Raw genomic sequence first — 19,487 nt, 5'->3', positions numbered from 1 at the left:
CAAGAAAGGCCCACGAACACATGCCTGAAAATGAACAGGAAGTTGGACATTTTGATTACAAGTGATAAATTATACTCCATGGGTCCTGAAGAGAACCGACGGAGGTAAGGTATGCGCAGGAATGCCGACGTACCCCGCTCGGCACCACCCTCTCCGTCTCCATCTGAGTCACCTTTGTGCCTGCGCCTGACACATCATCACACACGTGGCCTCTCGACTTGTCATCCCGCGGGGGTCACGGTCAAGCCGGCGCTCCCTGGTCTGTGTCATGTTGTCTCCATCCTGCTCTGTAATTTCCTCAATTTTCTTCTTCTTCTTCTCCCCCACCCCTTGGTGTCTAGCGTCTTTTCCCGTAAAGAATGCGTCTCCTGTCGCCGCACCAACAACACCGTCAGGAGGCCAAACAGCCCATTTTGCCGTCTGACTCAGTTATGGAGCACCCAAAGCATTCCAAGAATTTTGCACCCGCAACGGTGACGCCACCTGAGGGAACGCCATCGATACACATCACGGCACATTTCCTGTGTTTGCTTTCGGGGACTCAGCTTCATGTTCAGATAACCAAAGATCCATTTCGATTGAGGTTCTCCCTCTACAATTGAAAATATTGGTCTCTTTTACCGTGATTTGACTGTGGAATTTTTACTTTAATGCTCTCAAAGAAAATGCATTATTAGAAGTACGATGTCCCGAGATGAAAGGGTGGAATATGTGAGCATATTCGAGACCACGGAAGAGCACACCATTATGACAGGAGCAGACAAGGCTTGGAGAGAAGAGACAGAACGTTGAGGAGTGGAGGGAGTAATGAGTAGGTCTGCTCAGGGCAGAGAAGGCGACACAGAGATGAGGGATGGTGGGGGGACTAAGGAGGGGGGGTTGAGCGTCTCCAATCGTCTCCTCCATGGCTCCTCTTTGGCGTCTGTGATCCTCCGACCCTTCACGCAATCTCCCTTATTACAAGGCTTCCCCGTTTGGCGCGGGCACCACTACAGAAAAAAAAAAAAAAAAAGCAAAAAACTGAGCAATTACATTTAATTAGGCTGCAAAGGGCCTATAGGGCGAGCCTGCCCCATCCCAAAAAAAAAACTCAAGAGAAGCGCAGACTCAAGGTAACGCGACGCGGAAACTTCAAAGCACGCGTTGAAATTACTGCACCATTAGTGGAGTCACCGCAGAAGTGCTGCAAGGCCGCAGCGTCATCATGAAGGAGCGGGAGAGAGAGAGAGAGAGAGAGAGAGAGAGAGAGAGAGAGAGAGAGAGACGTTGATTTAAAGAGAAGAAAACAGACAGCGCCTCTCCAAACAATGTTTGTGCGGCATGGGCAGGTTTGTAATATTAATGAGTCACCACTGGCCTCAACATGCCTGAAAATTCACCAAATTTTGTGTCTGCATTTGGTTGAGAAGGTAGTTGCTTGAAGGGTCCCACCCAAACACAAGCTTTGTGGCACCACGTGCAAGATTTAACACATTCTGAACCCAATCAACAAGTAATTCCTTTTGTATATCACCAAAGGATGCTCAAAAAAGTCTCAAGAATTCCATGTCTTCAATTAACAGGAACTTAGCAGTTTTGAGTTTGAAGCAATTTATCTAAATCAGTTTCTTCTAGTACTCAACCCAACTGCCCCCCCAAAAAATCCAGATCAATACTAGATTTTAATTGAATAAAAAACAAGTACATGAAAATAAATGAAACAAGACAGACAACCAACCAACCAAGGACTAGTGTCTGAAAATGACTGGAAAATTTGATTAACAAAAAAGAGAAATGCCCGCATTAACAATTAATTTGGTGAACATACACTATGCAAGGAAGAACAGAAATATCTTAAGAAGCCATGCTTTACCATAAGCAATAATAAGTCAGCCGTTTTTTCTACTTGAAACTTTACCACTTTAGGGTTTCAGAACACAACCCCACCGTTTGCAAAGTTGAACAAAATCTGACAAAAAGTCCATATTCACTACGTTCACAAACACTCGCACACCTTCAACAGCTTAGTGGGACACGCTTTAGAGAACCAGATAATCCTAAAAACAAAGTTGTTTACTCCTATATTCTGTTTAATTATGACTCATGACCGCCCCAGTAACTTACAACCGATGCTGACTCACACTTCTGACCAAAGTGGAAAATGTTCCCTTCTAAAGGTATTAAATGAGACAGAGTGACTCCATGCAGGTGAGTAACATATGGCATTAGTCATGGGGCTGCAATGCAATGCAAATAAATATATATCATATATTTTATACAATATATTATTTATGTTTTACAATATAGTGATGGGAACTCGAAGATGGCTGGGATAGGCTCCAGCAGACCGGCGACCCTTGTGAGGAGAAGCCGCTCAGATAATGGGATGGATGGATGGTGATAACTATATAGTAAAGTGTTATTAAGTAGAGACGAAATAAAACAAAAAATAGTGTTGTTTTTCAAAGGGCAACTTTGACTTTGTGAACGATTGATATTGACATATTTGAGTTGATTAATCTTCTTATTAGCATTTGTCACTTGTCCTCTTTCCGCCAAACGTGACGATTCGTCGCGTTCCAAAGCAGCTACCACTCAGACAGCCTCGCTTTTGCGCTAACGCGTCTTTTCTAGTTAACTGTGGCTCCATCCACCAAGGCCTGAGTCCTCTTTTTTTTCTTTTTTTTTTTCCGCACCACAAATTGGTTTCATGCTGCGTCATGATTTACTGTCTCCGTTACGGTAATCACTACCAGATTCGCGCTCACCGTCGACGACACCAGCGGCTGCTGGAAACTTTGACAGACAGTCGTGTCGTGTTGGGCCGGTCCGGGCCGGCTGTTGTCGCCTTGTGTCACGAGCAGCAAGATCCTTGCGAAGTCCAAAGAAACCCAGTGCACTGGATTAAGCGTTTCCCTCTGTTTGTGTGGTTCACAAAAAAAATTGGTGTAACATTCAATTTAGCAAGGGGGTCATCAACAGATAAAACAGGGTAAACACACTAGATTTTAAAAAGTTTACACACCCCTGCTCAACTGCCAGTTTTTTACACGTGAATAAGGCAGACAGCCTTTTGCACTTTTAATGCAATCTATAATTTTTACCCTGCTCACCTCTCCAAGTGGGGAGGCAGAAATGTGGTTGCATAAGTGTGCACACCCTTTTATAACACATATGGTTGTATTCAGTGTTACCAGTCACCTTCAAACTCATGTTAAATGGAAGTTTGCACTCACCTGCCATCATTTAACGGACCGAAGAAACCCCAATCGACATGTCAGTTGTTCTAGTAGGCTTTTCCTGGCAGTTTTATTTCATTTCATTTTTGTGTATTTTAGCAAAAAGCCTGAAGGTTTTGTGCCACACTGGCTGCTATTTGGTACCGCTCATAATTCAAAATAATGATTCAAACGGACATTTCGTAGAGGAGAGCTTACTGTTTAATGTTTATTTTGTGAATAATCCATCTGAGAAGCTTTTTGAGGCGTGTTTGGAACATGGGTGCAAGTTGCAGTACAACGTTGTGAACAGCTAACATTTTTATTTTGGTCATTTGAAGACAAATCCAAAAGTCTCCAAGTTTTCATAGTACTTTTGTGGTTCGCCTGTCATTTTTTTCAACAATTATTATGCACACTGCAGCCTGCTACAAGGTGTCATCGAGGGCCAAAACAGCTTCATTGTTGTCATTATTTCTGCCATTTCCCTCACCAAAATGTCTTCCTGTTCTTGCAACCAATAGGAGAGGATAGGAATGTCACATGATTCTGGTTCGCCGGATTTTTTTTCTTTGACAGCTGAGAGCATGCGGAGATAAATTATCTAGTCAAGCGTTTCCATTGGTCACACTTTGTGGGGAGGCGTGAGGCTAAGCTGCAAATCTCTTATTGGACTGATTTATGTCAGTGTCACATAAATATGATGCACTTCCTTTCCAAAAGGGAAATGCACAGGCATCTACTTTTGTGGGCCTCAGAATTGGGGAAAAGTATTAAGCGTTTGATCCCAACTATGAAAATGTGACGAGCGCCTATAAAGCCCACTTTACTGTGTGTCTTTTGAGGATGTCAATTTCCTTTCATGTAAATCCATCGCTGTCAGTCAGGAGGAGACAGTTTGGCTCGTGCAATGCAAAAAATGGGCTATGGCAATTTTCTTCACCCCCACCAACAGTGGCATGACATCACATGATGTTGACCTTGTCAATCATTTAAGAATTTTTTGGTGGTGGTTATTTCGCACTTGTTGAGAATATAGGAACAATTGTTATTGTAAGTAAACTCGCAAGAAAAGGAAAAAAAACCTAACAGTAATAAATAAATCTAAAAGTAATAAATTTAAAAAAATTATATTAAAAAAAACTATATATTATATATGAATTAATTCAATGCATGGAAAAATATTATACAAATCCAACACAAATAATACAATTTGATCAAGTGCATTCGACTTATTTTCACATTTTAAAAATATAATTTGTACATCAGCTAATTGGATTTATTGTAAAATTAGACAATTAATTAAATAATTATTAATACGTTAATTTAATTTCAAGTATGGCCATATTATTTACAAGAAAAGCATTTTTTTTTATTGATTTGTTTGTATATTTTACAAATTGGATACCCAATTGGGGAAGTGTGGCCTTCCCCGCTGAGGCTGCTGCCCCCCAGCCACCCCACGCCCCTGGTCTAAGCGCAACAAAGCGACTTGATGGATGGATATACATTCAATCATTCAAATTGCACCTCATGTATCTTGGTGAAGCAAATTGCCTTGAACTGGAAGCAATTCAAATCTTCGCGGGCTTGCCAAAACATGACTCGTATAGGATGCAAGTGGGAGTGGTTAGAGAAACGCGTCTCTCCCATTCCACGGCTGATAGCCCGAATGCACACAAGACGATCTACAGCGCGGGCAGCAGAAGCCCCCGCCGCATCATCGCAAAGCGCCAGTGAGACCACCGTGCTAACCGAGCACACACACACGAGGTTTCGATTTTTGGCCCACGTCGCGTGTGAATCATTTGTGCGCGCAGACGCAGACAATGAGTGTGCTGATGTCATTCACATATTTTTTTTACATGATGACAGCTTGTCTTTGCCCTGAACAATTATCTGCAGTTTCATGATGATGTCGCTTTACTGTTCCCTGGCAGGCAATGGGCTGTGCAACTCCCTTTTCACCACATTTTAGGCATAATGGAATTAAATGAGTGCATGATCATATTTTGGCCAGACAGTTCCCAAAAATCTGATGATTGAGATTCATGCGAATAATATTCAAGAAGAAGACAGTTGGTTACAAATGCTCAGTAAAGTGCAGTAGTATGAGTCATTTTTCACAGAGGATAAAGAATATACGCCTCTGAGTATTGTCTACATTAAACAGTAGTGCTGCTCGAGCATTTGTTTTCAAATATCAATATCCTGTCTAATTGGTGGCGACAGCATGCACACCAGAAGGAGCAGCACAATGCCCATTGAATTGCCAGGATGCCAAAACTGTTTTGATTTTGCATTATACGTTTTCAATTCCATTGCACTGGTCAACTGCGCATTTTGACAAAATTGATTTTGACATCCCTGCTAGAGCGCTATTTTTCTTTGAGGACCAAATAAAATGATACATCTCGCCTCAAGTTTTGACATCAACTGGCTGTCGCAGATTAAAAATGCAGACAAGTGTGATTGCAAGCATTTAAGGAAACAGAGTGGCTATTTTAGCAATTTTGTTTCTTTGGGATGCTTGTAAGCGCAAAATGATTGCCAAACTTTCGCTGGCTTTCGTCTCTCACTGTCTCTCTCCTGCTTTGGGTAAACACGTCCACTTTGACACGAGTGGCAATTTTCGTGTGGCTGATTGAAGAGTCAAGTCGCCACGCAGACTCCTTCGCTCCCTCGTCGACTTTGTACCGTCAATCATGTTCAGGGAACCTCCCCCGTAATCCTAATCCTCGCAGTCTCAAGGGCCCTCATGGAGCCGTGTCGGAGCCCCTCACGGTCTCAAACAACAAACATAAGAATAGGAAAGGTATCGCCTGCTGTGGTTTTTATGGCCCTCATTTAAACTGAACTAACCAAACCTTAATTAATCATTATTAATTTTGCAACTTTTATACGTCACAGTTGTGCCTTGACTTTCTCCTGAAACGTTTTCAGCTGTTTATCCAATGCAGCAAACGATTAAACACAATAAACCACGTAATTTATCCCTTACAAGAAAATAAAAAAGCATTTGGATGGAGGGGTTGACTTAGGAGAAACCCCTCCATCATCACAACTGCACCCCCCCACCCCACACAACTCTCCAAAGCAGATTATAGCCACAAGTGGCGGAGGCCTCCATGAAGTGACCAAGGCTAATCTTAGCCTCCCCAAAAGCCTTAAATAATACCAAGAGAAAACACACAACTAACCGCAGATTATGTCTAGACGGGACCTTAATCTTCTCATCTTCTCTTGACGACTCCTTCTAAGAACTTGCAGATGGACGTGGCTGACGATCGCCCATGGAGGAACGTTGGGGCCTGCGCACAGAAAACCAACATTTGACGATACGCGCTGACATAATTTGGCATCAGTTGGGTTCTTTGTCGAGTGCTATTGGCGCCGTTATTTTTGCCTAACTTGCAGTTTCTCTTCCGTAAATAAATAAATAAATAAATAAATACAATTATTTATTTATTTAGGATTAGTTTGATTGTTGGTGTTTTCATCAATATGTGATTCCAAAAATTAAAGGAAAAAAGGATTTTTGTGGGAAATGTTGCAGTGTTGGGTTTGAATAATAATCAGAAAGAAATATTAAAAAAGAATCTTAAAGATTTCCCAGTATAAGTAGGTCAAACTAGATGAGGTCAACGATGACATCATTTTGTGATTAATGCACCCTACTAATGTAAAAATGATTTCTGTGGATATTTGATCCAAGATGCTTGAGGTAAAAACTAAGGTCAGTAAATGTTGTTTTTCTCTCTTTTACAGGATGTAATTTCCCCCGAAATGACATCAATGCTGAACCATAACAAGGTTCGACTTCAATAAATGGAGCTGCATAGAAAATCTGCTATGTGATTTTAACCATGGTCTTTGGCCCTCAAGCGAGCATAACAAGATAATAAGACACGACCAAAGTGGTGAATTGTGGTCTTCCGATATTTTGGGGAAAAAAAATAGAAAATAGCACATCCTACAAAAGATGGTTGTTCCTTCTTGTAATATTAAGACATGTCTGTGTTTGAATGCTTCACAAATGAGGCTCATTATGTCAGAATGCGTGACTGCTTGGACAATAGCACAACAGAGAGTCATTCACTCAAACTGCCGGTTTACAATGACAACAGTTTATCCCTTGTCGGCGGAAAAACAATGTGACTTATTGCCTGTGAAGACCGACACGAGTCATATGATATGAACAACACAACGAAACATCCGCTTGTGGTGGGAATCCAGTGTAACCCCAGCTTCAGAACCACTCGCTATTTGGGAAAAATCTCAGAACAGAAAAAAACTACTTTCAATAGCCACACTCAACTGATGCAAACACTCTTGTCAAACACATTGTAACTGTATTTAAACAACGACAATTTATCAATCTTTTTGAGAGAGGATGTAAATTTAATTATTCTAGTAGGCTTTACCTGATTTTTTTTTTTTTTCGAACATAAGGTTGAAGTTTTATTGGCTCACTAACAAAATAAATACCGTACCTAGAGTTAGGGCAGAATTGTTTTTCTTTAGCTGGAACTGAGTGGGGCCTTACACAAGGTAGAGGGAACGATGAGCAGTTCAAAACTTACAGGGTTCTGCTAGAAGGCAAAGCAAACATAAAAAAAAAGCCTACTAGAACTTCTGAAGTTTATTTGGTCATCATCAGTAGCACCGTGAGTTTAAATTCAGCTGGTTAACTGAACACAGCCGCATCATAAGAGGGTGTGTAAACTTCTGCAACCATGTTATTTAACTTGATTTTTTTAAATTGCGATATACAGGTCATGGGTCACATTAACAGTAGAAGAATTTGTTATAATTATTTACCATATATTGGTAATACTGGCATTTGAAAAGGGTTGTGTAGCCTTTTTTTTTTTATAACCGGTGTACGTTTCATGAAAAAAGATGCTACTCCACAAAATAGGAAACATGGGCAAACTACAAAATAATAATTAGCCCCACTTATAGCACAACACCGCGTTCATTACGCCATGTGATGATAACAGCGTGTGATGAGAGGAACAAAACACTCTTGACTCCTTCGCCCCACCTCACCCCCGCAACCACCTCCTCCCCGTCTCCTCTAGAGGATGCTCCTACATGATGAAAGCATCCCATAATCCTGCTGGAATGACAGTGGACAAAACGCGGATAAGAGCCGGGAGGAAATTGCAGTACAAACAGGCCGATGAGTGCCAGAGACGCGGCCCAATGAATCTGGTCTGTTGTCTGTTTGCACAGGACTCAAGCATGCACGTTGAAACTTTTAAGTGTTCATGTCGTAACTAGGCGGAGCTAGCGACAGATGACCCGGGGAGGAGAGACACTGACGGCTTCAGGGAGGGTGATTTGCAGTCTCGCGGTCCGCTTCCTCCAGCCCCCCCCCGAGGTGCGATCGTACATGAGGATTATTAATGCATGGTGTGGAAAAACACGAGGATGTTGAGCAAGGATGATAATCTTCTCCTTCCTTACAGAAAGCATCTAATTGCATCGTGCAGGCGGGCCCGCACAGAACGGTATGCGTCTATGAATGCTGTGTTTACGCAGTATGTTCTTTTTTTTTTTTTTTAATGTTTGCTCTCATATTGCATATAATTTGCTCAATAACAGTCACATGTGCTATTAACTCACCGCAGAGCTCCAAAAAGGGCAGGAAGGAACGCGATGGATTAACTCTTCGTGTTGTCGAGGGAACATGTTATTTTTCGATGAGGGATCGGGGAACAAAATAGCGCTCTATCGTATTGGACTTCAGAAAAACATACAGCAGTTGCATAATTAAACGGAGGTCAAACTGTTTTTGCAGCAACTGAATTACTGTTGTGGTGCTCCTTCTGGTGTGCCTTGGCCACAAGGGGGCGCATTGTAACACTTTTCAGGAGACCTCCAAATCTGTTTGTTCAACATTGTCAAAGTGAGCAAGCCGTTTTCAACACTTCACATTGGTCAATAATTTGAAAATTATCACCCACTTGTGTGGACTGAATAGTAGTCTAGATTTGTGACAAAGTATTACCACCAGCAGTCTGAACTCCTCTCAGCTCATCAGTACAGGGCGAAGATTAGCCATTCTTCACAGAGGATGTGTAAGTCAAGGTTACTATACGTTCACAAAAACAAACAAACTCACAATAAATCAAAAAAAAAAACTTTCGTAAAAATAACAAATGAGTCGAAACTAATTCAAACTATATTTTTACAATTTTAACACTTAATAAAATTATGTCTAATTACAATTGACTGTCTTTCATTCACCCGACACCAACTGTGTGAAAGTGATATGTGGCAGGGGGAAAAGACAAGCTTTGTTTTTTTTTGTTTTTTTAAGATGTCCTCATGCTGTTACCCTTAAATGAGTCCACCAAAGTTGCTTTGCCAGCACCTCTCCAGGTCTGATGTCACGGCGCCAGAGTGCACGGGTAGAATATTTTAAAAAAATTGAAGGTGCCTTTCCGTCGTAGAAAACATTCTCTCGCACTATTCCATAGTACACGACCCTCACCACATACGCAATGAATGGGTTTGACGATGACTAGCTTCGCCCTGCTAAGTGCAGTGTGAAAAGTACCCAAGTCGGGGTCCTACTGTACTTTGCTGAGCAAATACCGTTCTGACTGTGACATACAAACACGTGCCCAGAATAAACGACCAGCATTTAGACTCAAGCGGAAACTATTTCTTTTAAAAATGGACACTTGGAGACGCATTTTCCAAATGCCGTTTTTATGTACACGACCACCTTAAATGGCAGTTTTTATTCTGTCTTGTTTAAAAGGCCCCCATAGTCTCGCAAGTATGCACCAAGAAAAACAAGAAGAAAAAAAAACTACTCTTAAATTCAAATTGCAGGCTTGGAATTAAGAATTCAGCTCTGGTGGGGCGTAAACATCCCAAACATCACATTAAATCGCTGTTCTTTGGCCCTGCCAGCCATACAGTGGCAATCCAAAGTGTCCCAGACGCCACAGACACAGATATTAAAAAGCCATTCGCATGGACCATAGATTTGTACGCTGATGTGTTACTCAGCGGGCCCACGATCGAGGCGCCGATCCCACTGCCTGTCTCCGCTGATCGTTAGCGACCATTACACTGGATTTAAAGGGCAAGAAGTTTAGACTGCTGTCATCTTGTGTCAGTGCACCGCAGGGACCGCGGCGCGGTTAAACGGCCTCGTAAATAAACACCACACGCATGCACCCGGGCAGCCGGGCCTGCGGTTTTGGACGGGGGCTCCTCGCGACGCCCCCTTCATCCCGCCCCCGTGCCAAGCGAGCCCCAGCCGAGCGCCAGACCCCGACGCTTCGGCTTCATAAGTCATCAACCAGACTGATGGAGCCCCTCCCCCCACCCCGCCTCATCCTTGCCTCCGCATTGCGATCCATGCACTCCTGCCTCGCACGCGCACTCTTCCCTGGCTGCGCTCGGGCAACACCACCGTGACAGCAGTGATGGAAAAACTGAGGGGCGTCTCTTAAAGCGGTCCTGGGGTCCTGGCTGCCCCTCCCTTGCTCCCCCCACCCCCTAGTCTCTGTCTCTGCCCTGTCTGTCTTCTTCTGAAGTGGGGACCACACAGATGCTACAAACCACATCCAAGCAGTCTGGCTGGTACCAACACTTTCACGCACGCACACACGCACACGCACACACATAGAGTAAGCTAACAACATGCCAGCAGCTAAACGGAGTGTGCCATGGCCAAGCACTAATCTTTGTTTAAAGACAAGGGCCATTGGAAACTCTGGGAGACCAGCTAGGAGGCACACTTGCAACGGCAATTTACCACGTGGCCGCGGGGATGAGCTCTTGCTTTGGAAACAAGGCGGACAAGTGACTATGCAAGGTTCCAAGGAAGCGATGCTTTGATCCTCACAAAATGAGAATAACACACGACCATGCCAAAGCGGAATCAGAGCTTACATGGCCCGATTGCGTCAAAAGTCCCTTTAACTCAAAATGTGTTTAACACTAACATCACTAAACCTAAACGGCACAAGCTCCACTAGGCACAACTGCATCGATTAACCCTAAAGCCCGGCCGCACACCAAGCAACCCGATTGAACTTTCGAGCAGCTCAGGGTTCTTTGAATCCAATCGGGCCAGCCAAAAATGTCATGTATGAGCTTTAACAAAAACAAACTTTTCTAAGTATGAATCATTTCGTTTTAGCAATTGCGCAATTAAGTCGCATTTGGCCGACTCCACAGCACCTGAACTACTGCTCCACTTGCCCTAACCTAATTAAGCCAAAATCACAACTTCAGTAACCCAAACTGCACTAACCCTAAATCTAAATGAACTGCAGTACACATGAACAGCACAAAAAGTAACATGACATCACTTATCACAAAGCTTCTTTTCTTTGCAGGGCAATTCATTCATTTGAGAAGCAACTTTCTAATTTTGTGGAGCATTTTTTTTTTTAGCAATCCCAAGGAGCAGCCCTCAAATGTCATAATCAAAATTGTGTAAGCAAACAATAATATTACTGATAGTATTCTAAATATTTAATGCAATATGAATACACCTCATAAGCCACTCATTCTGGCTGACATAGCGTAGCATAACGTAATTCATTTGTGGTTCTGTTTAGTGAGTAAATTTTCTCTCCACAGTCCAGACACTTCTTCATTTGCCCGCTATTTCGTAGTTCATAGTTGGATGTTCTCCGCTTGAATGCGGTTCCAGCCAGACATTAGTGAAAAGTGGACGCAATCACCCAAGCACTTAATTCCAGTGTTAAACGCGCTAGCCGTGTCACTTTTAGGTTAGCTTAGCATTTAGCGTGGCTACACCCTTTGTCAGAGCGATACTTGTCAGAAATGTATCTTATTCACCCCAACGGTTGAGTACCGACTTCGGAGCGACTCCGCAACATGTTCTGTCGCAGCAGTAGCCAGACGAAGCTCGTTGGTAGCTAGCTGGTGCAGCAAAAGTAGCAATAAGATGCGCCTCAACCTCCAGCTACCCAAGTTGGGTGATGTGAGCGACGCAGCCCAGCTAAGCTTTTTGGGATGTCTCGGCGGGTGATTCTCAGTTTTTGGAGGCGCAAAATGTAACTATTGCTTCAAAAACTGTCATGTGAATTTTTTTATTTTGAGCCTTGCACGTCTTTAACCCAAATCCCAAGACTAAAAATCCTTAACCCTATCTGCACTAACACACACATCAGGAGCACATTTTAGCCTGTGTTATTTGAATCAGCTACTGTTTTAAAGCACCCAAAAAACGAGTCAAACCCAACAATTACTCATCTGGTATGTGAGCATGTGCACATACCCCACTCAAGTGCAAAGTGGGTGTGGGAACGCGCGGTTTGAACGACATTGGCACAAATGGCGGTTTGGGAGTAAAATACTCATTTCGAGAAAACGATGCGGCGCGCACACCTCGGGGCTCGTCCTAGTGGCCAAACCGCACGGCGTTTAAATCATTTTGCCTTAATTGCTTTTTAACTAGGCTGCCTACTGCGTTGACATTATACGTTAACGCTGCGGACACTGAAACGCTGGCAGACGGGACAAGTCTGGCCACGTACAAGCGTGACACCCAATGAGGTTGTGCGGTGAGAAACTCCCATCATGTGCCCTTGTAAAAAGCAACAAGGAGCGAAAGGCATCAGCACCCTATTAAAGCGGTGGCCTCATGTCTGGAATAACGTCGCCACGGTATTCCTGCCACCAGGGAATGGCACAAGATAAGATGCCACATCGCATCGGCGACACCATCGGATGTGGCACAAGCATAGGCCAAGCCCTTCAGTGGGGGAGTCAGACACTTTACTGGGCGGGATGCGATCACAATAGCGGCGCGTGGGGAAGGCATGACTGTCATCTAAAACTTTTTCTTGTATATTATACTGTGTCAAGAACATGGAAAATAATATACATGGTAAATTCCAACACCAGACTGTCCTCAATCCTGTCCCTCGAGGGCCGGTGTCCTGCCTGTTTTGCATCTCTCACTGCTGCTACACACCTGAGTCAAATGATCACGATCGTTATCTAGCTTCTGCTGACCTGATTATCGGATCATTTGAAGCAGGTGTGTTGCTGCAGGGACGCCAGTCCTCGAGGGACCAGATCGAAGACCCCTGCCCTCTACCATATGGGTAGAATACAATTGCTTTACATGACAATTTTATTCACATATTATCTAGTTAAAATTTCTGGAGACAGTAAGATTTTTATAAAAATAAAAAGATTAAATAAACAGTATGTTTTTAGTCAGATCCAACCGATTAATTGGAGGTCTTATTTATTCTTCAAACATTCTTTACTGTAATTGTTATTCAGCCAAATGACGAAATCAGCATCAGCCTAAAAAAGTAAGCATATTGTTTGGACCCTACTTATTTTATTGTGGGAAGAAATCAAAAAATGCCTCTCAGGCGGGCTGGAGCCGAGATTCAAACCCAAAACTTCAGAACTGCGGGGGAAGACTTGCTCTCTATTACCACAACATGCCCCAGGCATTAGTTCAATAAGGTAAAAAGAAATTTGTAAAACATTTGGAGGCAAGTTTTAATGCACCCCAATGAGTTTGAAACACGTCCCCCAAGATAGCTGCGTCTGCGGCCGGGCGCGCGCCTATTTTTGTGAGGCCTTTTCTTAAATAGCGGCAGGAAATGAGCAGATGATGATGGACCTGAACTTACCCTCAGCTTAACGGCACCCTTCCCGAAAATAGACGGTGATCTGTTGTCCTCCGTGTGCCAACAAGCAAGGAGAATGAATACACATTCATATATATTGGATGGCAACACTGTTCTGTACCATTTGGTTACATAGGACGGAAAGGAATTAAAAAAATAAAATAAATAAATTCTTATTCAAAGTAGCATCCCATAGGATTTTCCCGCAAGTCAAGACGGAATAAAAAGACAGTCGCTAAAAATCATAAAGTGTGATTCCAAATGTGATTTATTGCTACATTTTGGGTCCAAGAGAATTACCGGCATCATCGCTTACAGCATGTCCTCATTTAGTGGTTTAATAAAGCCGCACAATATATCTTGCACAAGTATGCTACAATGTCCCAAGAGAGCAAAAGCAAATATGCACTTTAGCTTTGACAGCTCGACACATTTTTCTTTGTTTTTTTTCAAGCGAGTTTCATTTACTGTCTCCACTTGCATGATATCATCACTCCATGCTGTGGGTTGCAGGCGCCACCTAGTGGCCATCTCGGGGAAACGTCAGCATTTCCCAAGCATAACATGCACAAGTTATGTTGTTAAACGTATTGTTTTGTTTTGTTTTATCAATTGCTGCTTAATGAAATAATTATATCGAAATAAAATTTTCATATTTTATTTGAACATTTTATTTATTTTTCAAAAAGATAACAGGATGGCCGAGTGGTCTAAGGCGCCGTGTTCAGGACCCAGTCTCCCCAGGAGGCCTGGGTTCGAATCTCGAATTTCCCCATTGTGGGACTAATAAAGGGCAAATTATTATTATTATTATTATTATTAATACTCCCTTTAAAAGAAATCCCAAATTTTCACTATACTGAAAATCAATGTAAAACTAAAATATTCAGCTCATTTTCAGGCCTTTCAAAACAAATAGCCTACTTAGAAAACAATGACATAATTTATAAATAAAAAAAAAAAAAATCCTATTTTGAAGAATTTGGAAAAAAAACCCGCTGATGACACTATAAAGGTCAAGGGTCACGATGTTCGCGGTACGAAGTCACCACTTTGTGTCATGGAGTGTTACCAACTAGTTGCAACAGAGAGACTTTGAGGAGTCACGGAAAGCCACAGACGTCTTTTGCCATTCAGCTCCTCGTTAGAAAACAGTCCTCACCTAAAAGTCCAGGCCCGCCATTTTTTGGGGAGCAGCATATGAAAGTTTGTCAAGTTCTTGTCGGACGTGTATCACTCCTTGGTGCCACGATGAGTTTTAGATTAATTCACTTGAGGTCATTTTTGGATCTCCAACCCATCTGGGGCATCTGAAGACGGAGCGGGACGCGCACCACAGGCAAATGTAATAAGCGATGATACGCAGAGCAATGGTGGAGCAGGCCCGAGCGTAATATGGAGCCGCGGGCCTCCGCTGCGAAAGGGGAGAGTCAAATCGATCAGCGGGAAAATTAAAAAACCTCTGCATGCCCTGAAGAGGACTCACCGAATGTTTATGAAATTGATTTTTAGTGCGGGTCATCAGGTTACGGCCCTTGGGAAAGCTTTGATGAATTTAGCATTGATTGAGGGCATTTGCAGACTCCTTCGGTAGCGTCGCCTGTCGACAGGGTGGAGCAGAAACCCCTCCACCCCTCACAACCCCCCCCCCCCAAAAAATCTCTTTCAAATATTGTTTGGACTTCTTGGACTTCTCCCCCCTACATATATATGTGTTTATGTGTCTGTGCGTGCGCAGTGAATCTACAAAAGTATTCCAGATTGCATCCAGATTACAGAAAGGGGATTGCCACTTGTCCACTATGTGGCAGCATAAAACAACCATGCAGACAAAGGAAGGAATAGTTTCAACTTAACTATTTTCAGTAATTCACAAAATAGTTGTAGTTCTTTGCAAATGTCAAAGAATATATGCATCCCAGTGGTGTGAAGTCCGATTTTTGTTATTGTTGCTTCATCTCTTATATTCGACTTCATTATCATGTGAAGGTGCACGTAATGAATTGTCTGTTGACTCCAGATTGTCATTTGAAATGCAACTAGCTCAGCCCAGCACCAAAGTGCCTTTCAAATCCAACATGAATGAAACAGGAGCACAAGAGAATACTCACACACGTCAAGGAGAACATCCGGGTGTCCCTTGCTGCTGCACACGCGCCAAAGCACAGAATTGGGAAAGCCTTCAGTGTGTTTACCTTCAAAGAAAAAGCCTGAGCGTGTTAATGAAAATTACAAGAAGCACAGAAGTCCAGCACTCAAACAAAATGACCCTACGGCAGATGGCGGGCGTGTGCGTGTGTGCAGTTTGCCTTTAACAGCACATCACACTTGTGCAGCATCGTCAAAAGTGGCTCTGCTGCTAATAACAGAGCACGTCTGGACTCCCCTGCAGCCACTGCAAGGGCTGATGGGAATAGTTCAAAGCTGAGAGGGGACGTAGCTCAATAGATGAGATGGGAGATGGGATCCAGTACAACACCCTCAAAAAATCATGACATTCCACAAGCTGCTTGTGATATCCTCCCACTTGGGCCAAGATGATAAAACCTAGAGTATTTGTTTGTCATTTACCGCCAGGTCCAGAAATATTCAAACAACACTTTTTATGAAATTATACACAATCTATTCCAAATAATTTTAGAGTAGACCCTCACTTTGAGAACCTCAGCAAAGTACTGGTGGCAGATGGTGATTTTGAAGCATTTCCGCCTGCATCAGTTTGGGGATTTCTGATCATCTCCTTGACATTAAGACAGGCCAGGAAGACGCAGCGTAGCGTATGTCTGCAGAGGAGGTGCAACTCAAGGGCCTCGCTCCAGGGAAAAAGTCCCAGAGACAAATTCTATAAGAGGACATATTATGGAAAACATACTTTTTGTTTATAGGCAAAATGTTGGTTCTCTGGAAGGCATCCCAACTTATCAAGCGTGAAATAAAACAACCAAGTCTCTCATTATTCACCTCGTTCCAGAAATGTGTCTGTGAATGACCGACTGCCAACAAGTTTGACCACACATGACTTAGTCGCTAGAGATAAGCACAACCAATTTTGGACTAAACAATACGCCAAAGGTGGTGGCATAGGTTAGCATCAGGTTTGTAGAAGTGGCACATACTTGGAATGCTTGGAAAAGTGGTGGTGGTGTGATTAGACAAAGTTAATGATTTAAATCTGGCTTTGCGTAAGATTTGACCAGCGATTTAAGCAGCGCGGGCTTCAGAGGTCAGAGCAAGTCATTGCAACCTGGGAGGGCCAAACATTATATTGCTGATTCAATTATGTTATTGGATTTATATTATACAGTTAAAAAAAAAAGCTCAGAGCTGAGCTCACATGCAGTGGCTGTACAAAGTTTGAACGACAGAATTACATGTTTTCCTCCACACGGCAGACTGCCGTTTTGACAACAAATACAAATCATACATTAATCTTGTTTTGCTGGAATATCGGATTGAAGGTTCGTTTCGGAAGAACATTAGCATTGGGATATGTCCGCTTTTATGATTGTCATTTAATCCAGTAAGAGACACAATATGGGGGATATTATCCTGCGACGGGCCCAAGGGGATCATTTTAATCCAATTCGTAAGGACAAAATGAATTGTAGGCTGAGAGTGGTGTTGTGAGACATGCGGTTAGCGCTTCCGCCTCAAAGTCAGGTTTCGGGCCTTTATGTGTGGAATTTACATGATTGAAGACTAAATCGCCCATAAGTGTTAACGTGAGGGGTTGTTCGTCTACTGGAGAGTCATGTTTATTTTAGTCCACAGCATTTTTCTAATATATTTGAAGACGACAACTAGCCTGTCTCTTTCTCTTTCGGGCCAACACGGAAACTCTCATGCGTGTTTTTTTCAAGAAACAGATTAAGTTTATGCCTTACTTTGTGGTCTTCCTTTACTGCGGTGGTTACCAACCTTTTTTCCACTGCGGACCAGTTCAGACAAGAGGTGGTGGTGGTGGGGGGGGGGGGGCAGTCTGTCACTTGCTGCTAATATTAACAGCTAGCTACTAGCCAGTAGCAACCACTAACACCGACTTGTGTCGTGTCATACAATGACGGCGTTATTAACAAGCGGTTTAACTAACGGTTTGTTAGTGTCCTTAATTAGTGACTGGATATGATTTCGGGATGGCGTTGTGATGATGTTGGTGGCAACTTTCTATTGTCAATTAAAATTGCGATTTAAAAAAAAAAGCCGAAGGTCGAAAACGGAAGTCAAGGTAATGGTTACTTCACCAACAGGGCCAACTTCAAAGTAAAAGTCTATTAAGGCTATTGCATCGGCATCAATGACGCAATGTATTATTTGCTAAGATTTATTTTGAAGTTAGCCATTGCGGAGGCGGTGTCTTTGTTGAGTATGTTTGCTCGTTGGCGGTGTCGGGACAAGAGACAGAAAAAAATCCTCTATCTTTAATTTAAGGACGTTTCCCCTCAAATTGTCAAAATGGGATTTCAACTTTTTCTGCTGCTATTACGGTGATTGCAGAATAACCATGTTGCCTTATTGTGATTGCACGCTGTTTTTTTTCTCCAGCCATTCGGTGGATCCTGCCCGTCCTGACCCGGTTCTTGAACTGTACGGATCATGAGTTAAAGATGATCCGGTGGTTGGGGACCACAGCTATAATGGCCTTCCACGCTGCAGATGAGATTGGAATCCCGAATCTCTCAACAGTGATGCAGACCTGTTGACTCCTAAACCACCGTGCAGACAAACAAAGAAAAAAAACAGCAGATAAACTGCCGCTGATGCAGGATTCAATGAGCCAAGTTGTCACACAAATGCCTGGTAAATTTTTAATTCTCCCTACATGGTTATTTTAAGGAGAGCAGACTTGCTGCGCCGGTGGTGGCGGTGGCGTTGAAAAAAGGTTCCCGATCCTGACCTAGTTGCAGCTTTGCTCTTTTGAAGCAACTCCACATTGGCGCTCGCCTCCTGCAGCTCGATCAACGCCAGCCTTCAAAACATCCCCGCCGACTTGATTGGCAGAGCTTTTGGTTGTGATTGACTGACGAATGAAAGGCTAATGTCATCCTCCACATGTTGGATGTGTCACGGAATAAATCAAGAGAATCTACTCGAGAGCTCTTCATTGTTTGTTTTTGGTGTCGGTTGACAGACAGCGAAGTTAAAAAGAGGGAGACTTTCCCTCTCGCGCTTCCTGTTGGCACTCGAGCGACGCGCGATCCCAAATTTGGTGACTTGCCACAAAGCGAGAGCATGGAAATATTGTAGAGTTGTGGCAATGCGCAACCTTTTATTCAACTTTCACTCAATTGTGCAATTTAAGAAGTCGCTTCAAAGAAAACAAAAACAACAACAAAAAAAAACGTCCGAACATTCCACACGTTGTCAAAAAGACACTCTTGCATACATCCAAAGTGCGAGTCACAGCTTCCGAGGGTGTTAAAGCAGTGGAATTAGACAAGGTTGCATGTCTCTCCTTCAAATTTCACTTGAAAGCACTGTAGTCCTTTTTCGCCCCGCTGACATTACTGATGAATAGTTGGAAATATATCCTGTAGTTAAAAATATGCAAAAGAACATCTGTCACTAGTTCACTGCTGAAAAACAGCAATAATCGTGGATATTCGTTTCCATCACCATTAAATACAAAATCGAGAAA

The 19,487-nt window shown here is 42.9% G+C and overlaps 2 long non-coding RNA genes across 2 annotated transcripts; one reads left to right on the top strand and one right to left on the bottom strand.

Annotated features, from left to right (window-relative positions):
- Positions 1–648: 648 nt before the first annotated feature.
- LOC148330111 (uncharacterized) lies at positions 649–17,813 on the bottom strand. The gene is made up of 5 exons (XR_015845051.1): positions 17,737–17,813; positions 15,964–16,047; positions 6,398–6,508; positions 2,748–2,897; positions 649–989 (listed from the first exon to the last, which is right to left on the bottom strand). It is a non-coding gene; the product is annotated as an uncharacterized LOC148330111 (long non-coding RNA).
- Positions 17,814–17,897: 84 nt separating this feature from the next.
- LOC148330110 (uncharacterized) lies at positions 17,898–18,938 on the top strand. Its single transcript, XR_015845053.1, has 2 exons — positions 17,898–18,077; positions 18,395–18,938. It is a non-coding gene; the product is annotated as an uncharacterized LOC148330110 (long non-coding RNA).
- The last annotated feature ends 549 nt before the right edge of the window (positions 18,939–19,487 follow it).

This window comes from Idiotropiscis lumnitzeri, chromosome 9 (assembly GCF_059441095.1).
Source record: "Idiotropiscis lumnitzeri isolate Australia: NSW breed Sydney's pygmy pipehorse chromosome 9, RoL_Ilum_1.0, whole genome shotgun sequence".
NCBI classification, from domain to species: Eukaryota; Metazoa; Chordata; class Actinopteri; order Syngnathiformes; family Syngnathidae; genus Idiotropiscis; species Idiotropiscis lumnitzeri.
This window is presented reverse-complemented; position numbering and strand designations above follow the sequence as displayed.